The sequence below is a fragment of the Vidua macroura genome, chromosome Z (assembly GCF_024509145.1).
Source record: "Vidua macroura isolate BioBank_ID:100142 chromosome Z, ASM2450914v1, whole genome shotgun sequence".
NCBI lineage: Eukaryota > Metazoa > Chordata > Aves > Passeriformes > Viduidae > Vidua > Vidua macroura.
The window spans coordinates 82,100,543-82,114,865 of NC_071611.1; the positions used below are offsets into that span (position 1 = coordinate 82,100,543).

Here is a 14,323-nt window from a genome sequence, read left to right on the forward strand (position 1 = left end):
TGTGTTTAAAAATGCTCAGCAACACTGTTGCTTTACCAGTATGGGAAAAAACCATCACAAAGCATCTGACAAAAAGAGGTTTAGATGCTGGATTTTGGGTTTAAATTTGTTATTTTGATTGTTGGGTAAGGGCACAAGGAGGTCTGGTTTTAATACTTAAATAAAACAATGAAATTTTCCTTATTGGTTAAAATTGTACAAGGAATACACTAGGCAATGGGTGTGGTCTGAAGACACAATTAGCCTGGAACCAAAAACAAAGTGCTGGGATGAAGGCTGAAAATATAGATGGAGTTAAATGCAGAGGGCAGAAAAATTAATATAGGCTGAGAAGTTTCAACCATTTAAATGAAAGTAAGGATGGAGTCAGAAGAATCCCAGTGTACCTGACTGCCATCAACACTCATTGCTCCAGATAACTGGCTTATTTTCTCACTGTAGCTCTCTTTTATTCACTGCTTCTGCTGGATTGTGGGGAAATGTCAGAGTTCTCCATTCCCTGTCATGCTGGTGTGGAGCTGATGAAGAGTTTTGGGTATTGTTGAGCAATCAATGGCGCTGGTTTTGGTTTGGGAGCAACACAGCCTCTGAATTCCCCAATCACACATTATTCCAAGGCCACTGGTGTGCACGTAGAACCTTAAATACCATCAATTTGTAGGTTCTAATCCATGTAGTGAGTCCCACACGCTGGCTGTGTTCAAGTCTTCTGTGAATAAAGAAATGGATTTTCCATACCTGATTAATGGTTTCATGTGCCTCAGAGTATGCATGCTGAAACTCATTTAAAAAAAAAAAAAATAAATAAACGAGGTTATCTATCTTCTCCTTTTAGGGAAGATTATAGTGATTTATGACTGCTGGGAAGGCCCAGGTTGGAACTTTGTTTTCCATAACTCCAAAAACTTCGGAGTGTGGGTTATTTTAGTTATGCTAGTTGCCATTAATTAGAAATGGTTGAAAGATTGTGATGGGGGGGTTAAAAAAAGATGTCGTTTAAGTATGACCTAAAGAACATCCAGGTTGGATGATTAGCAACAACAGATACATGATGTTTTGTTAGTTGCAGTATCTCTTAAGAGTCTTAGGGTGGAAATTCCCATGAGTGAACTTCATGGACTTCATAAAACTCCATAGAAATCTCAAGTAAAATTTTCTTCAGTTTTAATTTACTTCATGACAGGCTTGTGAAATTACAAAGAAAATAAAGTTTCATATTGTTAATTTTGAAGAACTGTAAGCAAGACTTGGATAGAATCTGTGTTTTTTGGCCATGATGTATCTTACACTTCAAAATTTTTATTAGGCTCACAAAAGTCAGCTGTTGACAATGAACTGTGTCAGGTTTTCATCTTTTAAGTTATTTAAAATGACATTTCTGTTCGTGTTCTCACTGAGCAACTGAAATGCTACTATTATTATATTTAACAAAAGAGTTAAACCATGCACACAGAAGTCTGCTACTGCATGCACAACATCACTCAGGGTTTCTTGGAAGTCTGAAGACAAGGGAGAAGATTGTGGAGCAGGAAACCACCATTGTGGTTATTCATTTTGATAATTACAGTTATTGTAAAAAAAAAAATAAATTGCACTGAGTGTCTGTGTCTCATGAGCCCCTTCCATAAATTGTGGGGTTTTTTCTGGTCTTGGAAGTGAAGCTCAGAAGAGGCAGCCTCCCAAAACCATGGGCAGCCTCATGGGCCACTTCAATGTGGTTTTGAAAGGAATACACTTGAAACAGTCACAGGCTTGGATTGCTAGCCAGGTATAGGAATTTAAAGTTTGAGATGGGGGTCCAAATTAATCCCCAGGTTAGCAGCAGCTTCATTACCCCCTTTGGATTATTTGTTTCTGGGTAAAATACCTGTCAGTGCAGCAAAACCACTGACTGCCTGAACTGTCATGGGAAAGCAGAGTGAAATGTTCGTGCCCTAGGAGGGAGCCTGGATTTTCCCCCAGCTGTAGTCCCTAGTAGCTTTATTTTTGTGACAGGAAAGGTTCTGTGTGGCCATGGGAACAGAGATGCTGTGAACACCAGGTCGATTTCCCTCTCTCTGCCTCATTTTCAGCAGAGATTCAAACCCTTGTGAACAGCTCCAGATACAGCATGGGTCACCAGAATAAATGGCATTTAAGCATATTTTTATTATCTGCTGAATTTTAAAACAAATCAATTTCTAGGCTTGTCTGCCCATGTATTTCACAGTGATTAATAAGTATTTCTCCACCACCATCAGAGTCTTGAATGGCTCCCCAGTCCCATCACCACTGCTCCTCTAGCAGCAAGAAGATTTCTGTTGTACCAAATCCTCCTGGATTCTGGCTGGCTTTGTGAAGTTTTTTTCACTGGGCTATGCCATGCAAAGGTTGACCAAGTCCAAGCCTATTTTTTGAGTGTCCTAGAGTCAATAAGCCAACATGGTCACTGGGAAGAGTTGAAACTGGGACCTGAGAGTTTTCTTCTGCCTCTCTTCTTATTTTGGGTGTTTGGCAGTTTTTTGTAGCTCTACTCCTGCTTTGCACAGGCTGAAAGTCCTGGTCCTTCAGAGGAATATTTCTTGAGCTTTTGTCTGCTGGAGTTGGGAGTCGAGCAAGCAGACATCTTCCATTTCCCATTTTCACCAGGTTCTTCATAAACACATTGCTGCAGGGATGTTCTTGAGACAGTCTGTAGCTGAAACCCTTGAGCAGCTCCTATTTTATCTGCTCAGAAGTGAGGCTGGTGTTCCTTTGCATCAGCCTGGTTTCCTGCTGCTCCATGACTGACCTGGATCCTGGCAGTTTCTATCACAGCTTTGCACAGTGCCTCTTAAAGTGAAAAAAAAATACCTTTAATTTTGCTTTCACTCTGGAGGATTTGAGCAAGATTTTTGCCATTTTGAATTGATTTGAGCAAGATTTTTGCCGTTTTGAATCTTCAGAGGTGTTTGGGCAAAACATACTGGACACTCTCCAGGTTGTAAAGATTTTGACCTTGGTGCAGCAAATAAATGAAATAAATATATAAGCATTGAGGTCCAGACATGAATCAGGGTAATGTGTGCATTTGAAAGTCCTGGAAAATCAGCCAAAAGCTGACATCAGCACTCAGATCCTTCTCAGCTTTTTGAGACTTCGTGATTTTCATTTTTTGATTTTCAATTACTTGGTGTTTTCGGTCTTCTTGTGTGACTTGCCATGCATTGTCATATTTGTCTAGAGATTTTATAACTTTGCATATTAGCAAACTCATAGTTTATATGTACTTCTTACCATTACTTAATAATTTGTTTTAAAAATTAGGCTGGTTTTAGTTGTGCTGAGTGGAGGCCATGCTCAGTGTAACGTGACAAAGATTTTATGTCTGCTAATAAGGGAAATATGGGTACTGGTATAATTTGGATTTATAAAAATGCAGTATACCTTTGGGATAGACTGGTTTCCATGACAACACTTTCTTTTGTATTTTTTTAGGCTAGAAATGATGGGCAGAAGCTATTTATTCAGCAGTGGTTAGGTCAGTCTTTGGTTTTGGTTAATTAAACACTGCCAGAATACCCAAAATTGCTTGTCTCCATATAACCTGGCTGCAGCAGAGAAATAGATTGGAAGGGCCCAATCCAAAAAGGAATTGGCTAAATATTGGCAATTGTTTTACACTGATCATTATTGATCACAGAAACAAATGGATAATCTTTCTTTTTCCAGTTCTGTGTTACTCTAATCAATCTTTCCAATGCAACAAGTCAAGTTCAAGGTACTTTGAGTGCTGTGGGTGCCTTAAAGCACTGTAAGCCTGGGCTTTTAATGACTCAGACTTATTTGTAATCTTTGGCCTTCTAATTTTTTTTTAATCTTTGCTAATCTACTGTAAATTGTTGTCATATCCTGTGCACACACACTCATATTGCAAAAGCAGAAGGTCCCACAGTGAATTCTCCCAAATCCTCCTGACTCCATTGATTTATTTCTCCCCGTGGTTATGAAATTCCTGATGTTGTTAATGAGGTTCCCATATATAATATAATGACATTAAGTTTTTTCTTTATAGCTGTAAAATAAATTAAGTATAATGATGCAAGTGACCTCGTTTGATGAGAGGAGGATGCTAATTTCCTAAATCAGTTCAGAGGTGGATAACTGATTTGCCATATTTCAGAAGAAGATTTCCACCTGCTTTAGTTTTGTTAGAAATCTATAATTTCTACAGCTGCAGAAAATGTTCACCACCGATGACTCTGCAGACTGTCACTGTGCAAGATTTCTTGTGTAAAATCCAATGTTTTGGGGTGTATCCCTTCTCATTTTGAAGGCCCTTCAGATGTTGTCACAGGTTGTAAGATTTCAGTTTCTTTTTTAAATCTGATCATGGAGGGTGTGAATTGCAGACATGCTTTTAATATCGCTTCTTCAGATGAAAAAAAAAAAAAAAAAAAAAGAGCACCTTTTAGATTTAATAGATTTTCATTGATTTTTGTACTTTTCCCATACAGCCATTAGCACACCACCTTGGCAGAATGTGATAATGTTTTAGCATCAGATGAGACTCTGACTTCAGTTATTTATCCGAGATTCATGTGCTCTCAAGTAGTTCTGCAGCCTCTGAGAAATCCAAATAGTAGGTGATAATTAAAAGCTTATTTTTAAAAATAATCTAAAAATAATATAATGTTTTATAATTTTGTTTTTAGAACTTGCTTTGTATAACTTCACATTCATATCTGTTCAGTTAAAGACAAACATGTCTTCAAACATTGAATTAGGTTTAATTATGAAGAAAAGGCACTATTGATAATTTAATAATAATGGGCATGTTTATACTTTCCTTTGTATTTTACATTTCCAGGGAGGTTCTTTTTTACCTTTTTCTCTTTGGAAATGGAGAAGAACTTATTATTTCATGTTCTTTTCAAGCCTATATAAACTTCATATCTTCATAATACTTTCCTGAAAAAATATTTTTATTTACCCCCTGTTTTCTTTCCTCTGTGTTTAGATCCTCCGGACACATCATACCATTAAATTGGAACTTGGCTCAGTAGGATTCTTCTTAAAAATTGATTGTTTAGTATTTAATTATTTAAGTTTTGAGCCCTGGTCATCTTGGTATCTTCAAAGTTTGACGTGAGTGGAGTTTCAGTGAATTCTTTCAAAAAAAAAGTAATATTGAAATAAGAGAATGTTTAGGAGGCAACATGAAAAATATTCTTTATCGAACAAAGAGCCTCACTTTGTTTTTGAGCTTGGCTTCACAGACTTCTGAGCTGTACGACCAGCCTTAGAATGTCTTTGTGAGGCCAACAAATGTATCTGTTTGATATATTTCTGTTCCAAGTATGGTGGAAAACCATCTCTTTTCAAAACTCTGCTTGGATTGTGCCCATTACCCAAGGAAGCTCTTTAAGCACTGTTTAATTGGCCACCAATACTAATATTAGCCACAGTTTTACTCTTCTGCATCAGATGACAGCTATTTGTTTAGAATTTACCTTTTTTTTCTTTTTTTAAGGTGCTACCACACATTTAATTGGAAATACCTTTTGAAACTAGCAGGAGTCATGCACAGTGCTTAGTTCCTTTTAAAGTGTGTTTATTGTAGATTGAATATTGAGCAAAATTAATACAAGATCTTGCTAACTGAGATGAGTTAATGCACTGTGCACAGACTGAAATACAGATAATTCCATTTGGGCGTCACAAAAGCTGTTCTACTGTGGCAGCAATAAAAATTAAATGTGACTTCTAGCCGCTTCTCCCAGAAGAGAAACAGTACCTTCTTCTGGTTGTGGTGATCAACCAGAGCCAAGTGTGGGTAAAACCCTGCCTTGTCTTTCTAGCTTTCCATCATAATCCCCGAGGTTTATCCTTTAATCCCCTCAAATGAGGCTACTTCCAAGTTTCTGGAACAAAAAAAAAAAAAAAGAAATCTGGAGGTGCCTCAGTTGGAGGCGTAGCATCTTGTAGTGCTGACCAAGACCCTCGTGTGGTCGCTGATTTTGCAGGGAGCCCCTCAGGGGCAGCAGTGCCCACACCTGGGCACAGCCAAGGGGGTCAGGGGTCCAGCTGCAGGGGCTTTTCGTGGAGCCCTTTCATTCCTCCCACCAACACAGCAAATATTGGAAGCAAATATATTCTTTAAAGCTCTTCTCCCGACCCCGTTGTGAGAGGGAATCTCTGAAATGGGTTTGAAACCACCCCAGGCAGGAGCTGCTGCTGGGGCCCATGGGTGTCTGGCACATTTGTGAAAAATAAAGGAAAAGGTTGCACCAGGAGGCAAACCAAGAGTTTCTCTGAAGACAGTGTTGAGTGTTCCTTGGACCTTTCTAAAATCATCCCTCAAAACTCTTAATTTCAGTCACTCCCTGCAGTAAAACAGATCAGATGTTCCCTGCCCTCAGTTATGTCTGACCTCAGTACCTGTTTGTAAGTCATAAATTAAATAATTTTGGAGTAAGAAGTTCTTCTTCCAACGTAACTTAATTTTGAATGAAATAGACATAAATCTCATTATGAGATTTAGCTGGGACAGATGCAAGCACTGAATATGGGTATAAGTGCACTCTCTTCCCTTAAATTCTGGGAATGTTTTAACAATTCAACTTGCTCCATTTCTTAAGGAGAACTTAATCCTTGGGGTTTATTTCCCTCTTTGCTACCAGTAAAAAGAGTCCAGCTGTACTTATATTATATTTACTCCACCTCTCTCCTGCGGTGTAAGCTAGCAATACTGTAATTACAGGGCTTTTGTTTTTCTCCCTGCTGAATAAAATTAATCATTTGTGTTAGTGATACAGGTATTTTTTTTCTGTGGTGTCTGTGGTCCCCGGGATTCCTTTGTAAGAGAAGCAAGTGATGTCCCACCCTTAATGTTTCCTTTCCTGCTGCTGAGGGAAGAGGAAGGAGTTGACAGTTTGCACACAAGGTCTCCTCAGTCCCCAGAGAAGTGATATCCTGCTTGGTCTGGAGTCTTTTTACCCCCCCAAGCACAGATTTCTGATTTCTATTAAGATATACTCCTCATTGTTATTACTACACCAAAGAAACTGTTATTTATTTAAATATGTAATGGATGTACAAGATTGTAGGAAACTGTTAGGAACAATTAAATAACAAGGTGACTTTTCAGGGAAGCTTCATTTGGTCTTTTGTAGAATATATGTCATGAAAGGCTTTAGTTTTACTTTGGTGATACTTTCCCTCCCCCTTCCTTATTTATTTAATTATTTAAATTTTGGGTAGCCATTGCTATGAAGCTGAAAGTTGGTACTGTTAAGTTCCAGTGCCTCAAAGTGTTGGATTTAGCTTCAAAACAACACTATGCAATGCCTTTATTAGCAGTAAATATTAAAATTTCTGTTTCAGTGGTATTATTTGAAGTCTTAACTGCACCAGTGAAGCACAAGTTGACTCAGTTTGTCAGAACTGAGATGTCTTACTTCTGGAAATTCAGTTCAGAAGGTTTTTGCTGGGTCATGTGGCTCTGAAATGGTGATTTAGTGCTACATAAATGCTGTGCTTATACCTCAAAAACGAGTCAAAGTGGTGCAGAACAGGTGGGTTTCTCTCTGAGGAAAAGAATGGGGACAAAACGAACCTCATTTTAAACAAGGGTTAAAATATTTTCTGAGCTCTGATGAAGTCATTGTTCAGTGTTTTCTCTCTTCTGAAGCAAAAATGGTGCACTCAGAAATTCCGAACTCTGAAACTGCCAGCTCTGGAGTTCAGAATATACAATGGGAATGAAAAATTTCTATCTTTAGGCTTGGTGTGGGAGGCATTCTTTGAATATTCGTATCTTAATTTCAAAGACGTTGCATACCATCAAGATAAACAGATTTCTGTGCCCAGCACTTTGGGCATCTCCAGGTGAGAGGAAACTTGCTCTTCATATGGATATTAAGTGACAGTGTCAGTATGATAGGCCAAAAATTAAAAACCTTACTGAATGGATATGAAGCAGTTCTGAATGTTTTAAATTTCTTTTTTTTTAGCCTGCTGGATCAATTCTCCGAACAAAAAGCATGACAGGCCGTGTGAAATGAATGATAATATAAGGGTGTGAGAGTAATTATTGCTTAATTATTTGGAAGTCCTTTCTTTCCAGGGAGGGAAAAAAACCCTTAGAATAAGTTTTCTTGTTGTCTTTGTCCTCACTGTTTAGAATACTTGCATTTTATCTGTGTCTAGGGATGCAAAGTGTGTTTTGAGCTGGGGCTGTCAGGCTCAGAGCATCACCTGCAGGACAGACAAAGGGCTGTGCTAGGGGAATGACAAAGTTTAACAATTCCTGTGCTCCTTAAAAAACCCTTTTTTTATCTTGTGGTGGTCTTTATTCCCTTTTGCAGTGTTTGCAACATGTTATCAGGAAAAAAAAAATACCAAAAAGCAAATAAATCAAATCAAAGCAGAGAAATTGAATGTTTTAGTGCCTTCATTTCTAAATGTAATGTTCATTGCCTTCTAAATGAAGGAAAAGGTGGTTGTTGAGTAGTAGGGCAACAATTTGGGAGGGCGTGTGAAGGTTAGATTTTGTTCTTGCTTAGCTGCAACTGATAAGAAAAATTGTGGGTAAACGTTCTGTGAGTTTGGCCTGGTCTTAGGACAACGTGCTGGTATCAGGAGCCACAGATGCAGAGGGGCTGTGCCGGGAGAAGCTGGGAACTGTTGCATGTTTGGCAGGTGATTAACGACAGGCTCTGTGAGGAGTGTGAAAAAAAAACACAAACATACATTTCTGCTCAAATTTAGAGTATGTAACATTTTGAATATGGCAAACAATTTTTTAAAATTCCCAGTCTCTTACTGATAAGGGGGGATTTTGGTTCATTTAGTGTTAATTCCTTGCAGTTTTTCTGTGGAATTAACATGGGCTGAAATTTAACCCTTCACTAACATTTAGTTCCAGGGAGGAAGTGATGTGGAAGGTTTTGTGCATGCGTGTGTACTTTTTATTTTGCTGTGAGTGATGTATTGTTTTTGTCCAAGGGTTGTGTTGTGCAGGCCTCCAGCTTAGGTAGGGTCCCCATGACAAAACCTGGCTGGTGGTGCTGGCCTCTGCCCAGCTCATCCTCCTGCTTCCTGGAGAATTCCTCTTCAATAATTTAAACTTGTTTTGTTGTTCGCAACACCCCGTAGGTATGTTCAGAACCGTGGCCAAAGGCTGCTAGTTCTGGCTGGAAGTAATAGCTGTGCTTCTTAAATGGGTAAACAAATTAAAAAGAAATATTTTGGGTTCTTTTATTTTCTTTGTTTTCCCCCCATCTTTTTGCCTTTTAGGTGTTGTACATGGGCATAGCTAACACAATGTTTGTCCGCAGCAAGGAGCAAAGGAATTTAATCCACACGGGTTAAATCACACATTCCTGTTGCTTTTAAACATGGTTTTGTGCGGTTTCTCTCTAGAAAACAGGATCCTATAATTAAATCCTGAGGCTCCACACGCCCTGTGTCACGGTGGCTTCTTGATACATCTCGATTTCCTGGAAGCACAAAAATCCAAGTGTCTCAGCTCCTGGTGGAAAGCGAACATCTAGTGTCAGACACACTCTGGAGTGCCTCAGTGTGATAAGGAAATGGTCCTGTTTTATCATATAAGCACAGTAAAACAACTGTTGTATTGCAGCACTAGGAAGAGGATGTGTAAAGGTAAAATTATGTCAGTTACGCTTTTAGTTATTTTGTTTTCTACACTGTTAGGTCTTGTCTGATATTAAAACTCTGATTGGCACATAAAATAATTCTGAGCCATAGTTTTGATACAGAAGTTGTTACAGAGTACAAGAAGCTGGAGAAACTGTGGCAGGAAATCCTTCTGTTCTCATTAGTTTTGTATTTTTTTGGATGAGGACCGTGCCTGTGGCAGAGACAGGGTACCAGGTGGGACACTTTTATTCCCCATTTGTTTTTGCCAATGAAACTCAAAAATGTGGTTTGTTTTAACAGGCTCCCATTAAGTCTTAGCAACTAAAGTAAATCAGAAGAGGTAAAAAATACTGGTGGGTCAGGGAATTGGGAGGAACCTAAGGAAGGCAAGAAAACAAGATATTTGTTGGCCAGGAAAGAAAAGGGAATGAGAACAGAATAAGTCAAAGCAAAAAAGTAGATTTTCCAAGTGCTGCAGCAGTCACTGTTGGTCATGCTGGGGTGGTCAAAAAAGCTCATGCTGAATAGCTCTAAACTCACTTATTTTGTTTGTCTGGTGCTCCTTTGCTGGGAAGGTTTGCTTCTGTGAAGATTGAGAGCAGGTGCAAAACTTCACTCCTCTGTATTTTTTTTTTTTTTTTACTTTAGATGGTCCTCACTTACCTTTTTGCAGAGTTGCCCCTTAAATTATTTACTGTAACTTGATTAAAAAAAAAAAAAACATGCCAAGAATTAATTGAGGTAACTACAGTCCAAAGTACCTAATACAGATTAACTACATAGAAAACTTGATAACACAAGTCTTAATATTGGCACAAAAATATTTACATTCTGATCACTGAAGAAGCTGCTGCATCTTTAAAGTAGTGCTGAATGTTAATAACAGCAGGGTCAGTCACTAAGCTTCCAATGAATCTGGCATTGGGTATTTTGTTTATTTTTCAGCCTCTGGATATTTCCCAGATTGGGAAATCCCTTAGCCTAAAAACTCCCAAAACAAACCGAACAATAAAACCCCAGATTTGGGGTTTTATGAAACATCCTCTTAAATAAAACTGTTCAGAACAATAAAGCAAAATGGAGAGAGTAAGCACATGGAAAACACTCCTTACAAGGAGCTGTTTTATCTCCTGGCATGTTCTCCCAGAGGAAGTGATGAAATCGTGGCTGATTTTGGGTGGTTTGAGCGCAGGATGGACGCGGCACAGGCAGTGAGGTGGTGCCTCAGGGCAGCTGACCTGGTATTCCTGGTGCATCCAGAGGTGGAATTCAGCTTTAATCCCGGAGCTGCTCAGCCCCTGGTTGCTCACGTAGGGCTGTTCTTTATATTAATGTGCCTCTCCTTTATTCAGGAAGCGTCTAATGGTGTTGGGGGGAGGGGAAACTCATTAGCTTCCTTCCTGAGTAATATAATTTTTATTTCCTGTTGTAGCAGCAGCCTCAGCCAAAAGCAACAGCCTAAAAAGTGCGTGGGGGAGGGCTGCCTGTGCAAAACATTCCCATCTCTGGAGTGAAATGCTGGTTACAAGGATTCTGAGACCCGTGGGCAGTTTTAAGCTGCCCTTTGCAGTCAGATTTTGAACTTTCTGCCCTTTCTTCTTTAATTGTGGGGATGGAGGTGACTCAGAACTCCAGTAATGGGAGCATTTGCGTTTACCTTCCCCATCCTCCCATCCTCCTGAGAGCCCCAAAGGTCACCCCAAACGCCCACCAGCTGCAGGTGTTGCTGGGATCTGTTGGGCCTGGCCAAGTTTGGGGTTTTGGGGGTGCCCCAGGTCTCCCTGCAGGTACCACACATATTTCTCTTCACGTTCCAACCGTGGTACAGCTTAAATTGGAAAACACGGAGCAGCCTTTCCTTGCCTCCTGTAGTTTTGTCTTAGCGCTGTATTGCAGCAAAAACTCTTTTTATTTTATTTTAAAACCTTATTTCCTCCAAAATAACCAATACACTCAAAACTTGAGTGCTTGAGGGGCACCACAGGAATGGGCACTGGTAGAGTTGAGGGTTGTTTGGGATGAGAAGGATTTAACAATTACACTGAGAAAAGTAATCAGACACTGTTTGGGTTTTTTGCTGTTTTTGTTCCAGTGCTTTATCAAGTATGCTTTTGTCATTGCCATGCTAAAAGTGCACACACTGTCCTGGGGATAAAGAAGGATTTTTAAAATAATTGAAAAACCTGTACAAGTTCATTCCTGTGGCTGATAACACTTCGTGATAGCGTTACCTTAGCCTGAGAAGTAAAAAATTCTTTCCAACTTTCATATTGTATATATTTAAACTCAGATATTTGTCACCTTTTCACACATTGTACTGTGTTTTAGGGTGGTTTTCAGTCTGAAAATTACAAGTTGTTTCATGCCGTCTGCTCTAGCTAGACTTTCACCAATCTGAAGTAGTTGTGCTAAATGTGAATTTTGCTGTGTGTACAATTGCACAAAGTGTGCTGCAAATTCAAATTCATACAGGAATAGCAACAAACTGGGGCCACTAAGGAAAAAAATAACCCCTTGATTGTCCTTCTTCTATACAAACTTTGCACCTTTAGCTTGGATTTTCAGGCTGGAGTGGTAATACTTTAATTATGCAGCAGATGAAATAGACCTGGGTAGGAATGAAATACTCCAGACATCTTAAAGAGGTACCAAGTGGAGTGCATAAAAAGTAAGAACAGCCTCTGATGTGTATGATCTTGATTCGTAAAATATCCATGCAAATGGTAATCACAAGGAATGAGAAAAAAAGGGTGTTTTCTGGAAAACAGACCCTGGAAAGTCCCTTCCGTGGAGTGGTACTTGCAGGGAAAATCAAAAGTGTTTTCTGTCCGTTTCACATGAAGCTGGAGGCACAAGGGAAACATCAAGCGCACAGGTGAGCAGCTCTAAGGTAATTGCAGGAAAGAAACGTCACCATCCCAGGAATCTGCAGTCCCTTTCATCAGCACTTCTCTGCGCAGGCTATTAGGGTGGATGAGGCAGTTAAATGAAGTACTACAATTATCCGCTGTTACCTGACACTTAAGTTTTGTCAGCTTTTGTAGGAAGCACTAATATCCCTCCCCTGGGACCCCCCTGCCTGCTGAAACCTGCTTATTTTTGTGTGATGGGCTGCAGTCCCCAGAGAGTGAAGAGGCTGGAGTTGTTTTGAGGGACTGGAAGGCTTAGAACTGGAATTGAAGAAGAGGAAATGGTGGAATGGGGGAGGTTCAGAGTTCTGTGCCTTGGCTGCCACTTAGAGCAATCCCAATAAAAGCCACCTTTTCCTCCTCCTGGAAAATGCCTCTGTCGTAGTTCAGTATGGAGTTTTTGACTTCAATTCCCATTTTCTCTTGTTTCCAGCCTGTACATTACATAGTTCTCATTCTGCTGTGTTTTAACCTGAAGCTTAAATTTAATTCCAAAGACACTGTGGGCCGGGGGCTGTTCAGGTGGCACATGGGTGACTGCTGCTCTCCTGTAGATAATTCTCTTAAATAACAGAGCTAAACTGGATCTGTGTCTATCGTTTTCCTTCTGTAAGCCTCTCTGGGTTAGCTGAGGAGAAAGCCAGTTTTTTATATATAGTGAAATATGGATTATTGCAACCACTAAGTGCTCACATTAATCTCTGGTGTTTTAGGCCATCTTGGACACAGTGCTGAGGTGAAGGTGACCCTGACAGGTCTGCGCTCACAGACTCACTCAGGGACCTTGGGAAAACAGGATTGCTGTTGTTTTGGATCAGTGTAATGTGACCTGATTTATTTATATAAACAAGGGGGTTTATACCTGCTTTGCTTTTAAAGGTTCCTTCACTGCAAAACGTGCATTTTTAGTGAAGATACATATACACATAATTCTCATTTAAAACCAGTCTGTTTCTATATGCAATCTGTGCATGTATAAAACTGTTTATGAAGGCAATTTTTCATACCATATTCCTGGGTTTAGCTGATCTTTTTTTTTTCTTTTTTTTTTTTTTTTAATGAAGTGCAATGAAGAATTACATGGTGAAGCAGAAGTTTCAGCAATCATTCTTGCATCAGCTGAATTTTGAATCTTGCTCCTTGTATAACATAAAGTATTTAAAAATACACTGTCAGTTGCTGTTTTCTGTGTGGGTGACCCAGTAGTCCATGGACCAGCCAGGTGGAATAGCTGTGCATGGATCACCATCTCTTCAGTGTCTGTGTGGGCACCACCTAAAATCCCCAATAATAATACAATAAGCAGAAGAATAAGATTTTAAAGGTGTGCTTAGGAGCTGTAGGAGGTAGTTAACCCTGAAAGATTCAAGCTCTCATTATCACTGCTATGGATTTTCACACCACAGGGTGTAAAATAATTGGTTCCCTGAGGAGGAGCCACCTGAGACAGGTTCACCTGCTCTGCTGTGTGACTTGGGATCCAACGAGTTTGGTCATGTTTGGAGCCAGGGCTTTTCCTGGCAGGGCTGTTTCTCCTTGCCCCAACCCTCTCCAGCCCTGGGGTGCATGCTGGGCACTCACAGGCTTGGTTTTCTTGGGTCAAAATCCCAAAGAAAGGGAATTAAGTTTCCTTTGTTTGGTTTTTCTAAAAAGGCATCCAAAAAACACATCCTTGGAGGAGTGAGACCTACTCTGCCTCTGCTGTCTCTGGAGGAGGGATGGAAGATGGATGGAGGGATGGATGATGGATGGATGGATGGATGATGGATGGATGGATGATGGATGATGGA

At 39.8% G+C, this 14,323-nt stretch overlaps 1 protein-coding gene across 3 annotated transcripts in view; it reads left to right on the top strand.

Moving 5' to 3' along the window:
- Window positions 1–14,323, top strand: part of SSBP2 (single stranded DNA binding protein 2) — a 128,571-nt gene that overhangs the window by 70,583 nt on the left and 43,665 nt on the right. The window contains exon 2 of one of the 3 annotated variants that reach the window (XM_054003445.1): window positions 4,476–4,600. The exons of the other annotated variants lie outside the window; for them this stretch is intronic. The gene's annotated coding sequence lies outside the window, so the exon portion shown is untranslated. The remainder of the gene's footprint in view (window positions 1–4,475; window positions 4,601–14,323) is intronic. 3 annotated transcript variants of the gene reach the window in all.